Raw genomic sequence first — 25,004 nt, forward strand, 5'->3', positions numbered from 1 at the left:
GGAAACCAATATGGAGGTCCCTCAAGACATTAAAAACAGAAATACTATACAACCCAGTAATTCCACTTCTGGGTATTTACCTGAAGAAAATAATACTAATTCAAAAAGATATATTCATCCCCACATTTATTGCAGCATTAGTCACAATAGCCAAGATACAGAAGCAGCCCAAACATCCATCTGTAGATGAATGGACAAAGATGTGAGATAGATGATAGATGATAGATGATTAGTTAGATAGATAGATAGATAGATAGATAGATAGATAGATAGATACTATGGAATATTACTCAACCATCAAAAGGAATGAGATCTTACCAATTACAACACCATGGCTAGACTTAGAAGGTATTACACAAAGTGAAATAAGTCAGAGAAAGACCAATACCATACGATTTCACTTATATGTGGACTCTTAAAAACAATGAATAAATAAAATGCTGAATTGGGCCTATAGATACAGAGAACAAATGGACAATTGCCAGAGGGAAGATGGGTGGGGGGATCAGCAAAATGGGTGAAGGGAAGTGGGAGGTACAAACTTCCAGTTATGAAACACATCACAGGAATGAAAAGTACAGCATAGGGAATATAGTCAATAATTCTGTATAGTGACAGTTGGCAACTACACTCACGATGAGCATTTCATAATAATGTAAATATGTAATCACTATGTTGTGCTCCTGGAACTAATATGATGTTGTTGCCAACTATACTTCTAAAATTTAAAACAGAAGAGGGGTGTGGCCTGGGTGGTTCAGTCGGTTCAGCGTCTGCCTTCGGCTCAGGTCATGATCTGTGGTCCTGGGATCAAGCCCCGTGTCATCGGGCCCCCTGCTCAGTGGGGAGTCTGCTTGTCCCTCTCCCATTGCCCCTCTGAATTTGTTCTCACACTTTCTCAAATAAGTGAGCAAAACCTTTAAAAAATTGTTTTAAATAAAATGGGTGTAAGGATGTTACAACTAGTATGAGAGATGGGTTTGAGGTAGAATGAAATTGAGCTGTGTCCTCTAAGGCTTGACTGTAGATGCCTCTTTGTCTTCTATTCACCTAATTAGATTTGAATGTCATGTTTGACACATCAATAGTACCCCCTTTTTTTTTCATTTTCTTTAAAGACTTTATATTTCTAGGCAATTTTTTTATTTATTTATTTATTTATTTATTTATTTATTTATTTATTTATTTTTAATTTATGATAGTCACAGAGAGAGAGAGAGAGAGAGAGGCAGAGACACAGCCAGAGGGAGAAGCAGGCTCCATGCACCGGGAGCCCGACGTGGGACTCGATCCCAGGTCTCCAGGATCGCGCCCTGGGCCAAAGGCAGGCGCCAAACCGCTGCACCACCCAGGGATCCGGCAATTTTATTTTTATAACAAAATGTGAAAGTACAGATTTCCCAAATACCTCCTATCCCCACACATGCATAATCTTCCCCACTACCATCATTATTCACAGAATAAGTACCCTCCCCATAAGCATCTTCAAGAGACAAGAACGTAAAAGGAATCTTGGTTTCTTCCAGCAAATCTTAAAATGACATTTTCCCCCCTCTACTATCCACTTTGAAACTCCAACCATTGGACAAAAAGATGTTTTAAAAAGTTCCAGATATATCCTCCTTACAATTAATATCACCAACATTCTCCATGTTCTCACAAACCTACATTATTATATTCATGTTTGAAATCTAAGTATTTTAAAGGCAATCTGATGATAGAATTAGAAGCCAAATTTATCTCCTCAGGGCAGCTTATTCATTTTCTTTTACAACATCATTCTAAAACACTTTAGTAAATCCCCAATTAATGTAACTTTTTTCTAATTGCATCTATAGTTTGTAGCTATCATTCCATGGCACTTTCATTCCATGTTATATTTAGGCTATAAACCTATTTTTAAAACTTTCTTTTTGCCTTGCTTTCTGACCATGGCTTACTAAAAAATTATTTTAATGATGAATCTCTAATTGGTGTCAATCTAATCTTAATATTTTATGTATAATCTAACCAGATGTGATTGATGGTCAAACATGAAGCTGTAATAAAATAAGCAGATTGAAGGTGCCTGGCTGCCCCAGTCCATAGAGCATGTGACTCTTGATCTCAGAGTTGTGAGTTCAAAGCCCCATAATGGGCATAGAGCTTACTTAAAAAAAGAAAAAAATGAGGTCACTTCATGGGCTGAGCACTAGGTATGATACTATATGTTGGCAAATTGAATTAAAAAAAGTAAAAAAAAAAAAAAAAAGTGAACCCCCCCAAAAAAAACTAAACAAACAAAAAAAAGTAAGTGTAAATAAAAATAATTAAACCAATTGAAACAAATAATTCTGGTGAATTATTTCTTGAGAACAGGACTAAGTCCTCAAACAGGTACATCCTAGTTAATCTCTCCCCACAAGGTCTGTTGTCAGACATGGCTACGTTCTCATGGAATAGGCATATCTTTGTATTAGAAAGACAGTAAATTAAATAACATGTATTTTTAATTTAAATCGCTTAACATGTATAAAGACAAGCACAGGTATGAATATATATTAATAATATGAAGTGTCTATTTGTATCCCTCCTAATAATTTCAAGGCTCATCATGTGTAAAACATTCCCTATTAAAATACATCAAAATTAAACAACTAAAGTTTAGATTTCCTGACTATAAGTACTCAGCCTCGGGGAGAAGATTAATTTTAAAACGAGAAATTTCTTTCTTTCCTTTGTATTAACCACAAATACTTGGCCCTTACACTGCAAAAACTACCAGTTACCTAATAAAAGCAAACAAGTGGCTTTCCATAGGAGGGGTAGTTTGCAGGGAGGGGACGGTGGCATTTCCTTTGGAGGTCTCGCCTTGATTTGCTTCTTTAATGACCCAACCAGAGCCATTGTGATGATCATAAGCCATGACTGACATCTGACACCTGTGGCCTACCCGAACATAAGAGTCCAATTTGACTGGGATAATAAATAAAATCTTGTCGTACTATTATAGGATGTTTGGCAAGGACAAGAATTAAGGCACCTTTATAACTCCCGAAGGAATCTGGTGATATTTCTAAGGTGATCTCACACATCATTCTGTCCTGCCTGACCTTCCTTGTATCACCCTCCTGAATTATAGCTTGTATCTGTTACCCTCTCCTTCTTCCATAGTCCCTCCCCAAAATAAAGGATTGCTGACCTGAGAAAACAAATTTGATTTTTTTTTTAATCTTTATAAGACAGTCCGTTAAAATGTCCTGCAAGTCACTCCATATGTTTTCCGCAGAACATTTACTGCATCCATTGGATTAAATTGTCTCACTTTATGAAATGAATACCGAAGGCCTCTGAGATTAAGAGACCTCTTTAAGAAGGGTCCTGCTTTATTCCTTAATAATTGCTGGGGTCCTAGAATGTTATAGGACACATTACGTATTCACCAAGTTCACCCATTTGCCACCCACTTTTTCAATGATTAGTTCCTGTATCCTGGCAGTCACTGGGGAGAGTTGCCTCTCAGGCACTTCCTCATGAATCCACCTAGAAAGGGAGTTTTTGATATGTTGTAATAGCTTTTCTCAGACTCTCTAGAGAAGCTTAACAGCTTCCGTCTGATGAGCCAAAAGAGAGTACACTTATATAAGAACAGACACACTTCAAGGACACCGGTAAGGATGAAGATACTAGTGTCACATGAGAATGGCAGGCATGCCCGTGGAGGCCAGATGCCCCATTCGAGTAGGATGACCTCATTTAGGATGACTGTTTGTGGGGCATGTCCCAGGTATTACACAAGGGATGTTTTTAAGAAGCTAGGCTTTCATTCTCTTTATGGCTTCTCTCTTTATATCTGAGCCTCCTTTGAGTTCTTTAAACGGATGGTAACAGCAAAGTGTTACCCTTTCATGAGAATATTTGCATTTTAACTTACACCTGATCTAAAAGGCTTGAAAGTTGGCTAATGGAGAGCTGGGAAGCCACAAAGGGAGGGAATCTGCATCCACTTATGGAGCTGAACCCTGAGCTGAAACTTCACCTTGTTCTTTCTGTCTGAATACCCTTGTCACTATGGCCTTCACTTCAAGGGAAGCTACTTCCATTTTAATGCTGGGGTCGAAGTATGGACAAAAAAATCCCCTTTTTTCCATTCTCTTTTGCAGAGTTGAGACATGATGGGGCTTGTGAAAGACTTTACAGAGTTCTGAGGAGAAAAGCGAAGAGACAGATAGAAACCACAAGGAACATAAAGATGCCATGCTAATAAACAACAGTCCTCATCCTCCACAGGAAAACAGCCCCCCTCCCCGATTCTAGACGGTGGGGAGTGTAGTCCTCCCGTAGGACAGCAGGGGATGACGGAGTCTTGTGATGCCTTCATGGACAACTCCATACTCTTCTAGCTTCAGGTGTCCTACAGAATGGCAACCATCCATTCAGTCTCAGAATGAGAGCTCACATATCCATGACGATTGTCTGGGCACTCTAACCTTTCCTGAACCTCAGAAATGAGGCACCAACCTTGCCCAAATGATATAGCATTGTCAGCCATACCAGAGTCAGTTGAACCCTTGGGGTCTTTGCTGAATACGGGTATGCAGTTCTTTTGCTCTACGCTGCATGATGCTAAATGGCAACCTCATTCAGAAGCCACACTCGCCACTGGGCCAATGCTGCTGCACTGACTGCAGGGTATGGTGTGGACAGAGACCACACACAACATGGGAAATTAGAAGAACAGAATGGGGAGAATGGGATTGGAGGAAGTTTGCTGAGTAGTCGTCCATGAAAGGAGTCCTCCATGGTGAGGACTGGAAGCAATGCTGATGCACAGCTTGTCTGACTGTGTTCAGAGAGAGGGAGGACTCAAAGGACAGGATACCTGCCTTCAGATCCTTAAAAAATTCATATGAAAAAGATACTGAACTAATTTGTGTGTCTCTAGAGACTAGAACTAGGGCCAGTACATATGAAGCAGTGTTTTAACTGTAAAGCTGCCCAGTGATGAGAGGCCATGCTTCAAGATTACGAATCATTGAATCCTAGGAGACAAGTCCTCGAGAGGGCTGCTGGGGGTCATCTGATTCAAACTCTTGATTCTCCATCTAAATGGAAAAGTGACTTGCCCACCATTAGAGCCCACACCTCCTTGCCCTCTGCACTCCCTCCCTCCTTACGGAGATCCATTAGTGAGTTACCATGTTACCTTGACAAGCAGAGGCCAGACTCTGATTGGGAGATAATAAAAGAATCTATTACTCAGGTAGAAGGTTGGCATATATGAGCTCTGAAGGACTTTATCAGTCTTAGAATCTGTGTTCTGTGATTTTTATAGAATCGTAAGTGGGCACCCTTGCCTTGGGGCTTATCACCTTCTACATGGCATCACATATTCTGCTTGCTTATCTCTTTGAGGGACATAATAACCATCTTAGTTTATTCATGTTCCAGCACCAGGTCTTACAACTGAAATAAATCAGCACCACTCTGGAAAGAAGTGATCTGAAAAGGCAGAAATCTTTGTGGGAAAGAATACCCGCTTAGGACCTGCACTGGTGCGTTGTCTCCATCTCAGTGATAAAGAGGCTCTTTTCCAGCATCTAGAAATGTAGCAAGTCATGAAAACATGAACTAATGTGAGTTCCACACGTTCACGCCAGGCACTGTTGTAAGCATGTTTCTGCGTTTAACAACCTCATGAAGGGGAATTGCTGTTAGAGCCCATTTTACCAGTGGAGAAACTAAGGGCAAAAGTAATTTACCCATGGCCAGAAACTAGCGAGGAGTGAACTTGAGACTAAAATCTAGGCATTCTCAAATTCTAGACCTCATGATCTTAAGCTATGCTGTCTCCCTGCATAATTCTAAGCTACCCCCTGGAAAAAAACACCAGGTAAAAGAATCAAACACTTTGCCTCCCCTGAAAATCTTGCTGGCACTTTTTTAGTTGCCCTTATGCAAGACTCATCACTCAGCTTCATTATTTTGGACCAGAATGTTCTGATTTCCCAGAATCTCTAATACTTGTACACTAAAGATGAAAATGGGCAAATTTTATAAAATATTTTCTCACATAAATTCTTGTCATTGCTGCTTCTCTTTGAATATGATACTGTCAAATAATCACTCATATAAATTTAAGGTGCCTACGTTTAAACACGAACATTTGCTGCCAAAGTTGGCTAAAATGACCAATAGTTCTCAGGAATTCAGGGTCCTCAGAGATTAGCCAACTTTCCATGCACTGGTCCCAGTAGGAATGCTTTTCCTGCACAGATGAGCAGCTTGTCTGTGTTTGGGAGACTCATGAGATTTCTTTAAGTATGGTATGTACAAGAGATGAGTTCTTCCCACACCGTTAGCCTCTCTGCAAAATAACAATGTTCATCATTTTTGTTTTTCCCTTGGCTTCCTATTTCTTTCCCTCTTTTCTTTCTGAACTTAGTGGGAAATAGAAGCACAATACGTAAGGAATAACTTCGACAAGATGTGTTTTTTTTTTTTTGCTAAAATAATTACTTTGTTTAGAGTGAACTTTTAAGATCTAGAAATTTGAGTGCATTAGAGTTTTTGCTTCTTTAAAAAAGAAATTCAGAATGTGTCAAGGTTTTAGATTCGTCCACTCATCAAGGTATTTCTTTGATTAGGAGTAAGCCATACATTTTGGAATAAGGTATCTTAAGAGATTTCTGAGTTTCATCGTTTGGACAAAAGGCGACTTAAGTTTCAATCATATTGAAGTTAAGACATTTATTGTGGATGGACTGAACTTGGTATTGGCCTCCCATAGGTATGCTTTTTCCATTCCATAGCCAGCAATGCTGACAAATAAATAATCAAATTTTTTAAGACAGCCTAAATGAAATGCAAATTTGCCTGCTATTACTAAAGCATTGCAGGATAAGGTTTCTATTAGTCCTTCCTTTTCATTTCCACAGTTTAATCCTTCTAAAGTTAGAAGTTGCTGACATTGTCTTTAGCACACAAATCTAGAAGCATATGTATCCATCATCTGACTTGCTTACAGGAACCAAGGACAATGTATTGTTAATCACCATATCTTCATTGTCCTATATGATACCTGCCATAAACCTCAATAAAATTTACTTCAACTCTGTTGAAAATAATTCATGAACAATCTATTTAATGAAAGAAGACCAAAGGATCCATTAGGGAATGGTCTTGGTTTATTCTTGGACAACTCTCATTCCTTTGCTAAAAGGTCCATGTACAAAAGCAAAATAACAATTATATACGAGAGTCCATCACAAACTGTTCAGATGTCAGCAGCCCATTAATCCAATAATGCCAGGGACTATGCAAAATACTGGAGATATAAAACTTGACAGACAAATATAGTCCCTGCTCTAAAGGGGTGTATAATACATCAGGGAAGATAAACACAGAATGAGGATGTTGACATAGGAACACAGGCTTTAAAGAGGCAAATATAATGGGAGGCTACATTTTGGGCTGGGGAGGAATGGATCAGCGAAGCTCTCCTAGGTAGTGACTCAAGTTGAAACAGAGAGGATGGCCAAAACTAGGCAAGCAGAGAGAGGACCGGGTAGAGGGAATAACATGTATAGAGGCTTTAAAGAGGGAAACAGCATGGAATGTGGGAGTACAATACAGATCTAAGTTTGAGGGAAAGCTAATCAAGCTAGCGTACTGTTTCCTCTATAACACAAACACTCATACTATTTTTCCTAAACCATAGGAAGAGAAATTTTTAATGGGACAGGTTTGTATAAATTTTGCTAAGCCACCTACAAAAGGAAAGTAACTAACAATTACTTGTGGTAACGAAAGTCCTTAAGTTTTGTTTTGTAAAAGCAAAATATAATGAAATTAGGAGGCTTCAACTCTTCATTAATTCTATATGCATCAAAATTTCTATATTTAAGGTATTCCAAGGTGAACATCTGGTCTATTAATTGTTGCAAAAATTATTCTGCACTAGATAACTTGATATTTAAGGCAAGCCTGTCACCTTCCTGATACATTCTCAGTATATGCTTTCATGTGTTTATTTTAGAAAATAACTGTAGAGTTGGAGATTAAGTATGTCACTCTAATTTTTAACACCACTGGTACAAAATGCCATTAGATCACCTACATCACTGTGGGATGTACATTCTTCAGAAATGATTTTTCAGAGAACTCTTTTTTTCTCCATAGATGCATACTTTTCTGAAAAATACTAACAGTGGTGTTTTGTGTGGAATCCATGCAGGCAAGGTTGTATCCACTAGGGATTTTCTTGGAGACGGTAATTTTCAAACAATAGAGCAAAAATGCATAGATCAGCCAACTAATTTATGCTACATCAATTTTACACACCCAGAAAGCATGAAACTTGAATATGATCTCACCAAAGTCAAATAAGCCAAACAGAAGCTACCAAAACAGGCCTGGCCCTTTCATCTAAACAAGCTTATGTCATGCTGCCTTTGAGAACACAATGTATTCTGTAAAGGGCAGGGCAGCCATGCTTCTAAATGCATGTTCTATTAGACAGCAAAGAACTACAAAAGACGCTCAAAGCAAAGTGTCTGGGAACCCAAGTTGATTAATGTGCAGCTTTATTTCACTTGGGGGTAAAGGACTGGAGGGATAAAAGACCATAAGCTCACTTGACAACTGTAAAGGTCACACAGGAAATGATGGTAGGTAACATGAAGTTGTCAGGGAGACCAGAGACCCAATACTCAGACATGTGTGGCAGAGGCTCCAGCAGTGAGGTTGCCAGGTGGGCTGCCAATCATCAGAGGGTTCAGTCCAAATGAAAAGGGCAATGAGAATACAAGCCCCTAGAACCCCAAGTTGCAATTCAGGGCCCTCTTCCCCAGTAAGTGAAATGAAGCAGATTAGGGGGTAGGATTCTCAGTTGCTAGCTCAGAGGACTTTGGGTCTTCACCATGGTCAGATAGCTCACATTCTGCTCTCACTGGCTCAGGGCATTCACCCTGCACAGGCTTCTGGGTCCACAGAGACACAGAAATCGCAATGCTAGGTAATCACCATCATTCCCTATTATAGAGCAAGGATGTGGACAGAACCACAGTCATTCGAGGGCTGGGGCAGGTGTTCCCACTGGTTTTCTTTAGGGAAAGCTCTGGGCAACCAGCCAGAAGGAGTGTCTATCCTCAAAGATCATATAAAGAAGAGCAAGCATTCCTTACACAACTGCTTTTTAATGAACTCCATAGAATTAGAGTCCCGGGTGGCATGGACATAAACTGAACAGTTCTCATTTGCCCCTCGACTTCGCGCCCCCCCAAAAAAAAACCTGATAACTAAGAATTATAATAGATATTGGAAGAGATCAAAGCTTCACCTTTCCTAAAGCCTTCCCAATTCAATTAGTTAAAGGCTACGGGGCTGTTGGAGGACTAAGCTTCTTTTTAAAAAGTTGAGGAAGCATTAAAAAAAAGAATCATATGATCAATAAAATCTCATGAAGTGTACATATCATTAGGATAGGGACGAAGAAAAAATTATGTAAGAATTCACATCTTCTTTCCAAGCCTGCATGCACCCTTTTACTGGACCCTTTCACCTTCATGCACCTCACCTCTCATGGAGGTGAGAATATTGAGTGAGGAGTGGGATACACGGGAGTACTGTGGGATAGAGGAACAGGGCTTACACCATGAAGAATAGAGAGATACTAGCACAAAAGGAGGGAGAGGAAGAGGGAGAAAAGCATAAAGCAATTACCATGGGAAGAAATCTTTTCGCAGCCGCTGCAGGGATTTGGTGGAGATGGGTGAGCGAAGAAGAATCTGAAGACATTCTCTCGTGCGGACCATGTGTGAAGCCCTGCAGTACTCCTTCCACAAAATCATTAAAAATTATCTCTATTATTTCTCAAGGCTTAGAGAGTCAGATTTGTGGGATGTGTATAAACGGCTCTACTATACGTGGGTAACATCTGAGACAGGTTCAAGAAAAGTGATCAAAACAGCAGGCTTATTCAAGAAGTAGAAGCTCTTCTGAAATTTCTGCAGACTATCCCAGAACAGCACATGTTAGTTTTTGTTGCAACCATCGTTTCAAACCTTTTGTTTCCTCTAAATATAAGACTTGTTGCTGCTATTTTTGTACTTTAAAAACTGCAGGTTCAGCTTCCAGATCGCATTCACCATCCGTAATTGTAACAGACCAAATGGCTCTGGTGGAAAAATGCTGCTCTGCTTAACTTTTGGCATCTGAGATGTACCCCACAGAGTGTGCCTCTGTATCACACTGAGCGAAAAGACGAACAGTTTCGCACCCAGGAGATCAAATTAACTAATGAGGTAAATCTGACATTCATGGGTGAAACAACACACAGTGTTTAAGGATTCATCTGAAAAGAACTTTACAAAAAGTCATTAAAGAAATTTCATTCTCAGGCCATTATGAGCAGCTCTAGAGAATTTGCCACTATTTCACTTAGGGTAGATGAGACGGTGGAAACAAATAGACCCAAACACTCATGATTCAACTTGATAGCAGTCAACTTCCTGCTCACTCAATAATCTAGAGAGGCAAATTGAACACCAATAAAAAATAAATTTACAAAAAAAAAAATCTAGAGAGGTTTAGGTTGGCATGAGATTATACTGATCCGCATAGCCATGCTGAGCCCAGCTGAGTGGTAGTTTTGTCATTTTAGCCTGTGGCTCTGCAGTTACTGTGGGTGGGGAGATGGGGAAGGACAGAGGACAGAAGGAAAAAGAGCATGAATGAGGGGAAATTGGAGATTTTCAAGGCGTGCTTAGAAGTAGCAGATACCATTTGTGGTCATGTTCTGTTGATGCAAACTTAGTCCCTTTGCTATAAGAAAAGCTGAGAACCACACTCTAGCTATGTGCCCATGGCAGGGAGAACAATGTATAATCTGATCATCTCTACCAAAGCCATTTCTCTGATCCTATTTTCTGCCTTGAGAATATTATTTACACGTATTCTCGTTCACCACCCTGAATGAGCCAGATCTTGTCTGATCCTGGAAGCTAAGAGTCAGGCCTGGTTAATTCTTGGATAGAGGATTATTTTTTACATGTACTAATAGTTACAGAAGGCCCATAATGTGTAGGTCCTCTGTCATAAGATGACATTGTATTATGTAACAATGTGACTTACAGACATGTTTTATTGAAATGATCTCTTGAAGGAAGAATGATTGCTAAGTACTATCAAAACAATATCGTAGTAGCACAAATACAGACACATAGATCAATAGAACAGAACAGAAAGCCTCGAAATAAACCCATACTTATATGGTCCATTAATCTATGACAAAACAGGAGAGCCTATCCAATGGGAAAAAAAAGAATTTCTTCAATAAATGGTGCTGGGAAAACTGGACAGCTCCATGAAAAACAATGAAACTGGACCACTTTCTTACACCATACACACAAAAAACCTGAAAATGGATTAAATACCTAAATATGAGTCCTGAAATCACAAAAATCCTAAAAGAAAACATAGGCAGTAATATTTTAGATATCAGCCTTAGTACCATTTATCAAAATATGTCTCCTCAGACAAGGAAAACAAAAGCAAAAATAGACTATCGGGACTATAAGAAAATTAAAAGCTTTCACACAGAAAAAAAATTTAAGAATGGCAAGGCAATCTACTGAATGAGAGAAGATATTTGCAAATGATACATCCAACAAAGAGTTAATATTCAAAACATATAAAGAACTCATACAACTCAACACCAGCATGAAAATAATCTGATTAAAAATGGGCAGAAAAAAAAAATGGGCAGAAAACTTGACTGGGTATTTTTTTCAAAAGACACATACATATGACCAACAGACACATGAAAAGATACTCAACGTCACTAATCATCGGGGAAACATAAATCAAAACCACAGTGAGACATCACCTCATGTACGTCAGAATGGCCAATATCAAAAAGACAAGAAATAGCAAGCGTTGTTGTGGATGTGGAGAAAAGGGAACCCTCCTATACTGTTGCTGGGAATGTAAATTGGTGCAGCCAATGTGGAAAATAGTATGCAGGTTCCTCAAAAAATTAAAAATAGAGGGTCTCCTGAGTATTGTAGTTGGTTAAGCATCCAACTCTTGGTTTTAGCTCAGGTCTGATTGCAGGGTCATCAGATTGAGCCCTGAGTCAGGCTCCATGGGGAGTCTGCTGGAGTTTCTCTCTCCCTCTCCCTCTACTCCTCCCCCTGTTCTCTCTGTAAAATAAATCTTTTTTTTTTTAATTAAAAATAGAAATACCATACAGTCCAGTAATTCAATTACTGGGTATTTACCCAAAGAAAATGAAGACACTAATTCAAAAAGATGCATGCACTCCTGTGTTTATTGTGGCAATATTTACATTAGCCGAGATATGGAAGCAACCTAAATGTCCATTGATAGATGAATGGTTAAAGATGTGCTACGCACGTACACGTGTACACATCACACACACACACACAGTAGGATATTACTCAGCCCTAAAAAAGAATGAGCTCTTACCATTTGCAACAACATGGGCGGACCTTGAGGCTATTATGCTCAGTAAAATAGGTCAGGAAAAGAAAAATACCATATGATTTCACTTACATGTGGAATCTAAGAAAGAAAACTACTGAACAAACAAAAAAGCAGAAACAAACCTGTGAATACGGAGAAGAAACTGATGACTGCCAGAGGGGAGGGACCAGAGGCAGGTGCAAAATGGGTGAAGGGGAGTGGGAGGTACAGGCTTCCAATTATGGAAGGGTCATGGTGTCCTTCTCAGTCCATCCTGCCAGTGTCTCCACTGACCCCAGACTAGCCACACTTAGTGTCCAGCCTCCACGGGCTTGCTGAATCCCCTCACTTTTCTTTGTGGTTTTTCCATATACGTATACATGTATATATGAATATACATGCGTACATAAATGTGCATATGAATATGTATATTCCTAAACAATGCATTCTAGTTCCACTCCACCCCACCCCTAACTTTTTTCACTTCATTTCTTTCCTCTTTAAATTGAAAAGTGACACTCTATTCTTTTAGTAGTTTCCCTAGCTATTTTGATAGTTAAACTTTAAAAGTCTAAAGCTAGTTAATTAGTTATATTACTCTTCCTAAGTGAAAAACTCAGGTTTTGGGGATGCCTGGGAGGCTCAGCGGTTAAGCACCTGCCTTCAACTGCTGGGGATTTACCCCAAAGATACAGATGCAGTGAAATGCCAGGATACCTGCACCCCAATGTTTCTAGCAGCAATGTCCACAATAGCCAAACTGTGGAAGGAGCCTCGGTGTCCATGGAAAGATGAATGGATAAAGAAGCTGTGGTCTATGTATACAATGGAATATTCCTCAGCCATTAGAAGCGACAAATACCCACCATGTGCTTCGACATGGATGGAACTGGAGGGTATTATGCTGAGTGAAGTAAGTCAATCGGAGAAGGACAAACAGTGTATGTTCTCATTCATTTGGGGAATATAAAAAATAGTGAAAGGGAATATAAAGGAAGGGAAAAGAAATGTTGGGAAATATCAGAAAGGGAGACAGAACATGAAAGACTCCTAACTCTGGGAAACGAACTAGGGGTGGTGGAAGGGGAGGTGGGCGGAGAGTGAGGGTGACTGGGTGATGGGCACTGAGGGGGGCACTTGATGGAATGAGCACTGGGTGTTATGCTACAACATAACATATATGTTATGCAACATAACATATATGTTGGCAGATTGAACTCCAATAAAAGAAATTAAAAAAAAAAAAAAAAAAAGCACCTGCCTTTGGCCCAGAGCATGATCCTGGAGTCCCTTGTATCAAGTCCCATATCGGGCTCCCTGCATGGAGCCTGCTTCTCCCTCTGCCTGTGTCTCTGCCTCTTTCTCTTTCTCTGTGTCTCTCACAAATAAATAAATAAAATCTTTAAAAAAAAAACACACACACACAGGTTTTTTCCTGCTGATGTAGAAAAAAAACCCATTTCTTCCCCCAGTATTTTATCCCACATGTCTGTCTTCTTTGTTTCTCGGGGGAACACTTCACCTCTGACACTTCCAGTCATCACATGTGTAGACTCTTTCCCCCACAACAGCTAGCCAGTCTCAGACACCAGGTAGGTTTAACTCAATTCTGTTACTATTTACCCAGAGACAGCATCAGATCCTATAGGTTAAGAGCTCAGTCCCACAAAACTTCCCTCCTACTCCCCCCCACACACACATATTTCAGACACCTGTCATAAACCCAAGTTTGGGCTTCTGATCAACAGGCTATAGGTCAGAGGTTTCAACACCCCCTCTCTGCTTTGGGTTTAATTTCCTTGAGTGGCTAACACAACTCAGGGGAAAAGGTTTACAGTTTATTAAAGGATATGATACAAGATACAGATGAACAGCCAGATGAAGAGATACAGAAGGCAAGGTGTGGAGCATCCTAAGCACCGGAGATGGTTTCCCGTGGAGATGGGCTGCATCACCCTCCTGGTGTGGATGTGTTTGCCAATCTAGAAGCTCTTGGTACCCCCTATTATTGAGACTTTATGAAGGCTTCCTCATGAAGGCATGATCAATTATTAACTCCATTTCCAGCCCCTCTCCTATCTCTGGAGGATGGGAAGTGAGATTAAAAATCCCAAGCTTCTAATTATGGTTTGATCTTTTTGGATGACTACCCGCCCCCCATCCAAAAGCTGTCCCGGAGCCCACTCAGATGCCTCATTAGAACAAAATTTGCTCCCAGTGCTCTTATCACTTAGGAATTTACAAGGGTTTTAGACGCCCTGTCAGGGATGAGGTCAAAGACCAAATATTAGAACAAGAGATATTTCTAGTGTTCTTATCATTTAGGAAATTATAAGGGTCTTAGAAGTTCTGTGCGGGGAGCTGGGAGCAGAGGCCAATATATGTATTCTTCATTCTCTCACACTTTTTCCAAATTATGTAACTCTTCAAATTTTTTAACATTAAAAATTTCAAAGCTACATGTTTATTTTATTGCAATTTCCCTTTAACTCCATAAATTAAAAGTTATCACTGTTTTTTTTTATTAAGTTATCACTGTTTTACACATTTTTTGTGTGTGTCATATACTTACTAGTATCTCCACTTATTTTTCTTTTTTGTATCATATCCTTCTGGAATTATTTGGTATCTGCCTTCAGAACTTCCTATAAGGAATTATGAGTGGTAAACTCTTTTGATTTTTGTTTAATTAGGAAGTTCTTTTTATTGCACTCTCATTCTTGAAAGATAGATTTTACATTTGTGTGTTTTCTTTAGCACAGTGATATTACTCCATGAGTTACATCATTGCTATTGAGATATCAGTTGTTGGTCTAACTGCTAATCTTTAAAGGTAATCCTGTTAAAAAAAAAAATCTGAGGATTTTTTAAATTATATATTTTTTATTAAAGATTCTATTTATTTGAGAGAGGGGGAGCACAGTGGGGAGGAACAGAGAGAGAGGGAGAAGCAGCCTCCGGGCTGAGCAGAGAGCTCAATGTAGGGCTCAATCCCAGGACCCCATGATCATGACGTGAGCCGAAGCCACCCAGGTGCCCCTTTTCTGAGTGTTTTATTTTTGGGGTTCTATAGTTTTGTTGTGACTTACCTACGTATGGCATTGTCTTTATTTATTTTCCCCAAGATTCACTGAATTTCCTGAATTTGAGCTTTGGTGTCTCCACAATTCTGGAAAATTCAGGACATTTTCTCTTTGAGTATTGCTTCTTTTCTGTTCCATAATCTTTTGGAACTCCTATTAGATTTGTACGAGACTTTGCCTATCTTCCAGGTCTCTTAACTGTGCTTTTAAATGTCCTATTTGACACTATGTGGTACTCTGGATAATTTCTTCCACTCTATCTTCTGGGACACTAATTTCTCCCCAGCTGTGTCTAATCTTCCATTTAACCCACCTACTGAGTTTTTAATATTAACTATTATATGGCTCATTTTAGAAATCCGTTTGCTTCTTTCTCAGGTCTGTTTGGTTGCTTTTAATAACCTCCTCTTCCTTTCCCTTATTTCCAAACTTCTCCTTTATTTACCTACATGTATTAAATATGTTATTTGATACTTTAGGTATCAAAATCCTCAGACACAAACACTTTGCCAGTTTGTCTGTGCTGGCTCTTGCTTCTAGTGCCTTATTTCCTTTATTTTTTTGGAACTTTATCTCTGAGAATTCACTGAGGCTTGGGGTTGAATTTTCATGCCCTCAGAGAGGATCTGCACTTGCTTCCGTCAGTTGTGTGGTGCCACTGTCAGCTTGAAGTTTCTTGGACCAACTACCACACACAAGGAGAACTCCCGATTATAGAGCCCCAAAAGTTTGCCAAATGCCAAACGCAATGGACTTCCCATCCAGCACCAAGATGGTCATAGGCAACTTTCCTTGCTCTCGCCTTCCATGCAACAGGGCTTGGTTCTTATGCATCCTTGCAATAAGGGTGTAGTCTTGGCTCGCCTTGCTTTATCTTGTCCCCCTTTCCCTGTGTGACCACCAAAAAGAGAAGATCCAGGGCAGCAAGGTTGGCAGACACCCTCAGAGTGAAAACTGCCCTTACTTAGCTCAAAGGGTCCTACTTGAATTTCTCCTTAACCTCCCCCAACTCCTTATTCTTTAATCCAAGCTTGACAATACATTTAAAGAGTTTTAAATGTTTTTAATCCAGCATTTTTAGTTCTTTTTCTTTTAAGATTTTATTTATTTATTCATGAAAGACACAGGGATGGAGGGGCAGAGACACAGGCAGAGGGAGAAGCTGGCTCCATGCCTGGAGCCTGATGTGGGACTTCATCCCAGGTCTCCAGGATCACACCCTGGGCCGAAGGCAGGTGCTAAATCGCTGAGCCACCCAGGTATCCCTTTTAGTTGTTTTCAATGGAAAAAAAAAATTCAGACTATTCCACCCAAAGTGCCAGTAGCTAAAGTTTTGGCAGTAATTTTTCCTCATATATGTACTCTTTTTTTTTTAATTAATTTTTATTGGTGTTCAATTTACCAACATAATATATGTACTCTTTTTAAGTATACGGAATTCTGTATTTTACTTAATAACAGTGCACCTTTTATTATCCTATATTTTCTTGACATACTTAGAAACACCCAGACACATTTGTTCCAAGATTACAAAAATGTTTTAATATGTGTTCTTCTAGTGTTCTTATGATCTTTTTTTCCCATTAAAATCTTTTATCTCTTTGTGATTTGTTGGGATGTAAGTAATGAACTTGAGAATCCAGTTGCATTGTTTTTTTTTTTTTTTTGACAAATGACTAGCCAGTTACCCTAACACATTTTATTAAGTAATCACTTGCCCTAATGATTAGAAATGCTACCATTTTCATAAACTATCTTCCTGAGTCACATTCCCATCTCTTCTTGTGTGGATTTCTAGGGTCTCTGTTCTCTTTAACTGATCTGTCTTCTTGCACAAGTGTTCATTTGTTTCAGTTAGTGAAGTTTTACAACCAATTGTAGTGTTTGCTAAATGGAGAGCCCTGTCATCACTTTTGCTTTTAATTTTTTTTTCCTCTGGAATGTTCCTTGAGCATATTCTTGAGGGTGTTTTCTTCCAGATGAAATTTAGAATTATTCTATCAAATTTCCCAGTGCACCTGTTAAAATTTTGGCTAGGATATGCAGAGTTCTTTCCATACTCCCCTTTACATTATTTTACAAATGGTATCATTAAAATATGGCTGTTTTTTCCTTCTGGGAGCAGTCAGAAAACAGATGGCACCCGTAAAGGGTTTCACTGAAGAGAGTTAATGAAGGAACTACTTCCAGAGGTATGGGGAGGTCTGAAGAAAGGAGCAGGGGGTGGGGAAGCACCGAGGGGCAAGCAATGGGACCTCATTAGCATCCCTGAATCTGCAGGGGCAAAGGGAGAAACCCTGTGACCGGAGCCCAAGAAGGGCCAGTTGGCATGATACCGCCACTCCCAGATCTGGGCCAGGAAGGAGGGAGTAGAAAGGAGGCAGGGGCAACAGTCTTCTGATTTGCTGGTGCCCCCCCCACCCCCCCACCCCCCACCCCCACCCGGAGGAACCTGATAGTGAAGCCAGAGAATGAGGAGCTTTGGTGGAAAGGTTTCTAAAGGTCAGCCTCCCGCAGCACAGGTAGGGCTGGAAAATGGATCCAGAGGGGTAAATGGCAAAGGACTAGCACAGCTCAATTTACGGCCTGGTGGCTTTTACACTGGCAACACTGTAGTGTTGTTAAAATTTGAAATGTATTCACAGAGAAACTCTATTGAAAGTCATTCCAGAGAAATAACTGACTCATTATCCTGTAGCCAGATGACTTTGTGAAAATCAGATGCATTGTTACCTGAATTGGTAACAGTTGTTTTTCACTTGAAGTATGACATGTTCCAGGCTGCAAACCTTCCTTGTCAGATGGTGAAGCTGAAATTTTTCTGGTGACAGAGAACAGCAGCAGGCAGATTGCCTGTTTCCTCCATCCCTTCACTCTGCAGACACAGAGCCTTATATCCCATCTATTACAGGATGATCTCTCATTAGCTTCAACTTTGAAACACAATTTTCTACTTCCTGATTGCAAAATCCCCAAAGAGGCCTCGGAAGTTTTTATTTTTTCTTCCAAGAGATGCAGAACGGTAAATCTTTCCACAAAGAAAATCCACAGAAACTAATAAACAGTAGTTTAAATTCAAGAGCACTTGGAAAGAGTGCAGAAATCAGCAGGTGAGAACAAATTGGGCCCTTTCCAGGAAAGGTTATTTGGGATCATCGCTCTCCTCCTTCCGCTAATTTCTCTGCTGGCCTACCCACACGAATCTGTGGGCAAATGCCTCTGACTCAGAGAGCAAGAATTAAAAAATATATATATATATATAGTGAAATCAGCCTTTTCAGTGCTCTACTGGATCAGCTCTTTCCCTCCTGATTTTACCTAGGGCCAAGGAAGATTTGGAGCCTTTGTTCTAAAGAACAGGCCAAGCTCACTCCTCCTGCAATGCAAGGACAGCATGGGAATGCAGGGCCCACCAGCTTCAGTGGGAGGACAGGGGTGGGCTGCGGGGAACACTCCCCCCGGCATCCACCTGTCACCTCCCTATTATATGCCAACAGGGTGGTAGGAGCCACGAGCCGTTGTTTTCCACGGAAGAAATGGCCTTCGGTCCTGCTAACGTGCTTTGGCATCGGGGCATCAAAGCAAATGCAGAGAATGCCCCCGTGCTGGCCCTGGCTGCTCTGATAAATCACCCATCAATAGAGTCGCAGAAAGAGGCTCTAGCAAACCAACAGATTATTGAATTTTTTCAGGTCATTTGAAGTATGGGAACCTGCCTAGGGTAAAGAAAGCAAATAGGTCTGTCTCTTTTCTGTGTCATGTCCTTTGTGATGCAGTTTCTTCAATAGAAAAGGGCGGTGCCAACCCTAAGACCTGGTTCGCTTTGGCTAATTTTAGTACAACATTTCTGGTTAAGGCACCACGTTGTGGATATAAGTTTGAACAATTCCAGAGATGGAATGGTTTCTTGTTTGCTTTCTGGAGATGCATTGGTTTGGGCCTGATTTCACTTTTCCTTCTTGAAACTCTGTTTGCCCCCTGTGGCCCTCTGCTATTCTGGGTCACTCACTAATGCTTCCCTTCTTTCCACTCCATGTCTAAATGAAGATCATCTCCAAGGTCTCCCCTTGGGTCCCATGCCCCCCTCTGTCCGCTGTCTTGGCCTTTCACCTAAGTCTGCGTGCACAGCAGCAATCCTTCATCTGAGCCCTGAATTCTCTTGTGGATACCCCACTGTAGGTCCTCCTCACACCTGAAACTGAGCATGTAGGGAACTCAGTTGGCCACTTCCCCCCAACGCCAAAGCTGTATCTCCTCCTCACATCCCTGCTTCTCCCCCTACCAGCCCCGTGCCATTTTCTAACACCCAGGATGAAAACAGAATTAACTTTTCCTTGCCTTGTTTCTTTCAGTCGCTTCAGGTGAAAAACTCTCATCTTTTGCCAAGATTATTACAGTGGACTCCTAAGTGCTCCTCTCTGTGTCCCTAATCTCTTCTGATTCACTTCATCAGAGGATGCTCATCAGAGGATGCTATCAGATTAATCATACCAAAGAATCACACACCGTCTTTTTCCAAAGACTTGCTCTGGCTCCCTATTACCTGTCTTAAAAGTAACTAACTCCACAGCTTAGCATTAAGGATGCTGACCAGTCTCCGATTAACCCTATCCCTCTCATTATTCCCTGAACCAGGGACTAGCAAACTGCAAACCATGAGCCAAACTTGCATTTACCAACTGTTTTTGCTAATAATATTTTGTTAGAACACAAACATACCCATTTTGTTCCCTTGGTCTTTGTCAGTTCTCACACTACAATGGCAGAACCAAGTAGTAACAAGAGACCATATGAAAAAGAGACCAGCAAAACCTGAAATATTTACTATTTGGCCCTTGTCAGAAAGTTAGCTGATCGCTGCCTTAGACATGTCCTTATATTAAAATCAAACTCTACTTTTTGCCACATTCTAAACCATGAGCTCTGAACTTCCCATTCACACATTCTTCACTTTCCCGGAATATTTTTTCCTGCCTCATCTCTACAACTGCTTCAAAATTCTCCTCAAATGTCACCTCGTTCGGGAAAATTCTCATCCAATTACTCTCATTCATTCACTGCTGAATCACTTTGTCTTTATTGCACATCCTTCATCCAGATGCTCTGGTAGGTCTTGTGGGCATTGGGAGAAATGGGCCCTAATGGCCCTTGCCATCCAATGCAGAGAACCACGTCAAACAGATAATCACACCAGAGCCTTATGATTGCAAACTACAGTAAATGGTATGATGAAAAGTCAAGGTGCATTGAGAAATAGGACAGGGGACTTGATTTAAATAAAAGAATCAAGACTCTTCTTTGAGGCTGAGATGGAAATGATGAGCAAAGAATTAAAAGTGAGACAATTTCACACTTGGGGAGAAACTGGGGAGAGAGCCGTGGTGCAGAACAGAGCTTGGCACTTCTGAGGAACTGAATGTGGGCTCATGCGGCTGGTCCAGAAAGCAAGGAGAAATGTGGAAATGTGCACATGTGTACCAGGCTGAGAGGCCGACAGGGGCCTGATCAGGGGAAGCTTTGGAGGCCATACTAGGGCTTTGATTTTTTTGTTTCGAGCCGGGGAGGACATGCTCAGTTTTGTTTGGTTTTAAACTCCATGTGGCTCCTGTGTAGAAAATCAATTGGAGGAGATGGCAAACCCCCTCTCTATGGTCTAACTCCCCCTATACCGTATTAATTCTCTAATGAGCTCCATCACCTTCTACCAGTGTTATAGTTATTTGCATAATATTGTACCTTGCACTCATACATACATATGTCCTATTGCTCTGCTAGATGGTAACTTTCTAGAGATCCTGGACTCTTAACTATTTTAGAATCTTCTGCACATTGCACAAAGGAAAGACATAATAATTGATGAATCACGTTGAATTAGTTGTCCAGATTGCCCTGTATTCACCAACTCCCACATTTCTCTGACCTATACTATTTAGGCTCAGCTTTATTCATTAGTCTCTTTGGAGAGGAATTGCATGTCCCTTGGGTATCTTTAGAGGCAGACACAGAACTGATGGGGGAAAGTGACAGAGTTGACTTGGTCACAGTATCGAGTACAAGAAGAATTATATCTCTGATGAAATTAGAGTTGAGCAAAGACGGACTCACCCATCCTGTGAGGGAAGGAGTTGCAGATCATTATAAGTTTGAGTTGTGATGGCCAGAGATGCTATGACTGATATCATGGGTTGAATGATAGCTCCCCAGAAGATATGCTTATGTCCTAACCCCAAAAATATGTGACTAAGACCTTATCTGGAAAAAGGGTCTCTGCAGATATAGTTAACCATCTCAAGATGAGATCATTTTGGATTATCTGGATGGCCCCTAAATCCAAGGAGAAGTGCTTCTGTAAAGGACAAAAGTTGAGAAGACACAAAACTGAGGGGGAAAGGCCACATGAAGACGGAGACAGAGGTTGCAGTTGTGGGGCTACATACCAGGGAATGCCTGGAGCCATCGGAAACAGGGAGAAGCAAGGATTCTCCAATAGACACTTTGGAGTAAGTATAACTCTGCCGATGCCTTGATTTTGAACTTCCAGCTCCCAAAACGCTGAAAGAATAAATTCCTCTTTTTATGTTTGTGGCAATTTCTTACAGGCGCAGTAGGAAACTAACACAGATGGGATTCCTGCATGAGGAAATAGGTTGGCCTAGATCCATGGTTTTTAAGCAATTTTGTAAGGTTTAGGTCCCATGGTTCAAGTGGAACATTGCTGATAAAACATATAGAAATTTCTCCTGCTCTCGTTGAAGGAAGTGGCCAGGGTCCTGCCTTCCTGCCCTTTCCCCCCACCGTGAAGTCTATATGGAGCTAGATGATGTGGAACATCCAGTCCAAGTACGATTCAATGGGTTAATGTTTTATAAGACAAGAGAAGACAAAGGCCGGGAAACATGAGTGTGTTAGGTTGCAGTCCCCCTAAAACAGATTGAGTTTGTTAGGGAGGTTATCCCAGGAGGTACTGGCAGGGAGAGAGAAAATGAGGCAGGGAATTGAAGGAATCCAGTGTAGGGTGCATCAGTAAGCCAGTTACTTCTGTAGGTGACAGAGTTAAATCCTGTAAAGGCCAATGGAAGAAGTTGTAGAAAATGCCTCAGAAGGGCTCTACCTGAGAGGCAAGAAACATGGAATATTGATCCACTTGTTACAATTCATCACTGGCTAGGGTTGCTCCAAGGGTGGTAATGCCCCAGTGTTTCTGACCTACCCTCTGCTCAGGCTCAACATGCACGTGGCCAGTGGATATTCTTAAAACCCTGGGTGCTGGCAGTGTGAAGCTATTCACACATACTGGAATGGTGTGAAGTGAGAGGACATGACTGGGACTCTGCTGGCATGTCTGGAAACACTCCAGTTGGCTGCAAATACCCTAAGAACCAACACCATGTAAGTCCTGTCCAAGAGGAAACAGGCTGAGTAAGTCCCTGTCTCTCCATCATTAATCTTAATCCCTGAATGGAAACTTTGCTCTAAAATGTGCTTCTGGGCAGCCTGGGTGGTTCAGCAGTTTAGTGCCACCTTCAGCCCAGGGCCTGATTCTGGAGACCAGGGATCGAGTCCCACATTGGGCTCCCTGCATGGAGCCTGCTTCTCCCTCTGCCTGTATCTCTGCCTCTCTCTCTCTCTCTGTGTGTCTCTCATGAATAAATAAATAAAATCTTTAGAAAAAAATTAAAAAATAAAATGTGCTTCTGTCCACCCATCCAATTCACTGCCCGCATAAATAAATCCTAGAACATCTGAGCATTTGCAGCACACCTGTGACACATACAACTTATAGGTGTAGGAAGGAAAGGAATAGAAAATGATAGTCATCCAAATAAATTGACCATTTTTGTTCTGAATAAGTTCCCAGGAAAAAAGACCTAAAAACCATGTTCCTAATATTTTATGGGGGATGTTGAGGATAAGAAGTCCTTAAATTAAAAGAAAAAAAGAGAAATGGACCTGCTTAGCAGGCTCAATGATGGGATACCAAAGACACAAAGAACAAACAAAGCTGCACATATCACACGTGCCAAGAGGACAGTGTCAGGCTGGCAGATTCCGTGGTCACAAAACAGTTGAAAATTCACAGAGCCTAGAATATCAAAACATAGTGTGGTAGTTAAAAGTAGATAGAGAAGTCCCAACAGACCTGGGACTGAAACCCAGTCCCCCCCGTTACCAGCCTCGAACAAATATCATTTCCTCTTGTGGTACAACAGGTGGGGCCTAAATTCCCATGAGGCCACAGGAGGGACACACGGAGACTAATGCTTCCTTGGAGTGGGTGCTCCAAACATCGCTTTATCCACCTCTATTGCGTGCAGGGTACTCAAGCCTTCAGTTCTGTGTCACCAAGGGCCACACGATCAAGAGAACAAGCAGAGGGAATGAGATTTTAAACCTCCCACTCCTGCGAGGGCACAGGGCAGGGATAAAGACTTTAGGTTACTGTAGGTTTCTATCAAGAAGGTCAAACCTGGGGTGTACCAGTTGGATGAAAGCATGTTAAGCAGAAGCTTAAGCACCAGGGCAAAATCTAGGTCTGCAGAAAAGCGGAGTAACTTCTGTGGCGAGGAATGGGACTTCCAGAAAGGCCTGGAATTCCCTGGACTGAGGGGACATGGGTGGTCTGTCCTGGGATCGAGTCCCAGGGCAGGCTCCTGAGGGGAGCTTCTGGCTTCCCCGCCAGCCCCGTTCCACCTCCCTACACCATGTCCCTGTTGGCTTCCACCTAGAGCATCCGCCTTTCCTACCAACTTTGCAAAAATGCCCCCACTCTGAACCCTTCTCTCCAACCCACCAACTGTTCATAAGTATGTTAAGCAGATGTAGTGGAATTAACAAAATCTATTTATAGGATTTTTTTAGGATTTTTTTTTTTCTTGAGGAACTCGAAGATAAAATTTGAGTGATACAGAAGTCCTCCTGGAGCTATTTCTGTACCTGCAGAAAGGTAGATTAGAAAGATGACTGTCATCTGATGAATGGCATGAATCGTCTTCAGGCTAAGAGCCTGGAGTCTCCGTGCAAGCTGTGCTGCCAAGCCCCTGGCGGCCAAGGCAAATTGCTGACACTCGCTGTGCCTCAGTTTTCCAATATGCAAAGTGGAGATAAAAATATACCTCCCCACCAGGGATGTTCTGAGGATTAACGAAACAATATCAGTGAAGCACTTTGTGATGTTACATACCCCAAAAGGTATTACCATTATAAAAATGCACAATGCAAAACTCTATTTTTTACTTTGTGACTTTGATGGCATGCACAAACTTTACCCTCCAGCTTTTTAATATGATTATAAGCCCTTTACAAGAATACAGCTTTCACTCCGCACAGCAGGATACATAATATTTCTTATAAATTTAATTTAGAAAACGGCAGGAAAATAATGTTAAGGATTTGCCTTAAACCTACTAAAGCAAGGCAATTCCATTAATACCGCCACTCCGTCTTTAACTCGACACA

The sequence above is a fragment of the Vulpes lagopus genome, chromosome 16 (genome assembly GCF_018345385.1).
Source record: "Vulpes lagopus strain Blue_001 chromosome 16, ASM1834538v1, whole genome shotgun sequence".
Lineage (NCBI taxonomy): Eukaryota > Metazoa > Chordata > Mammalia > Carnivora > Canidae > Vulpes > Vulpes lagopus.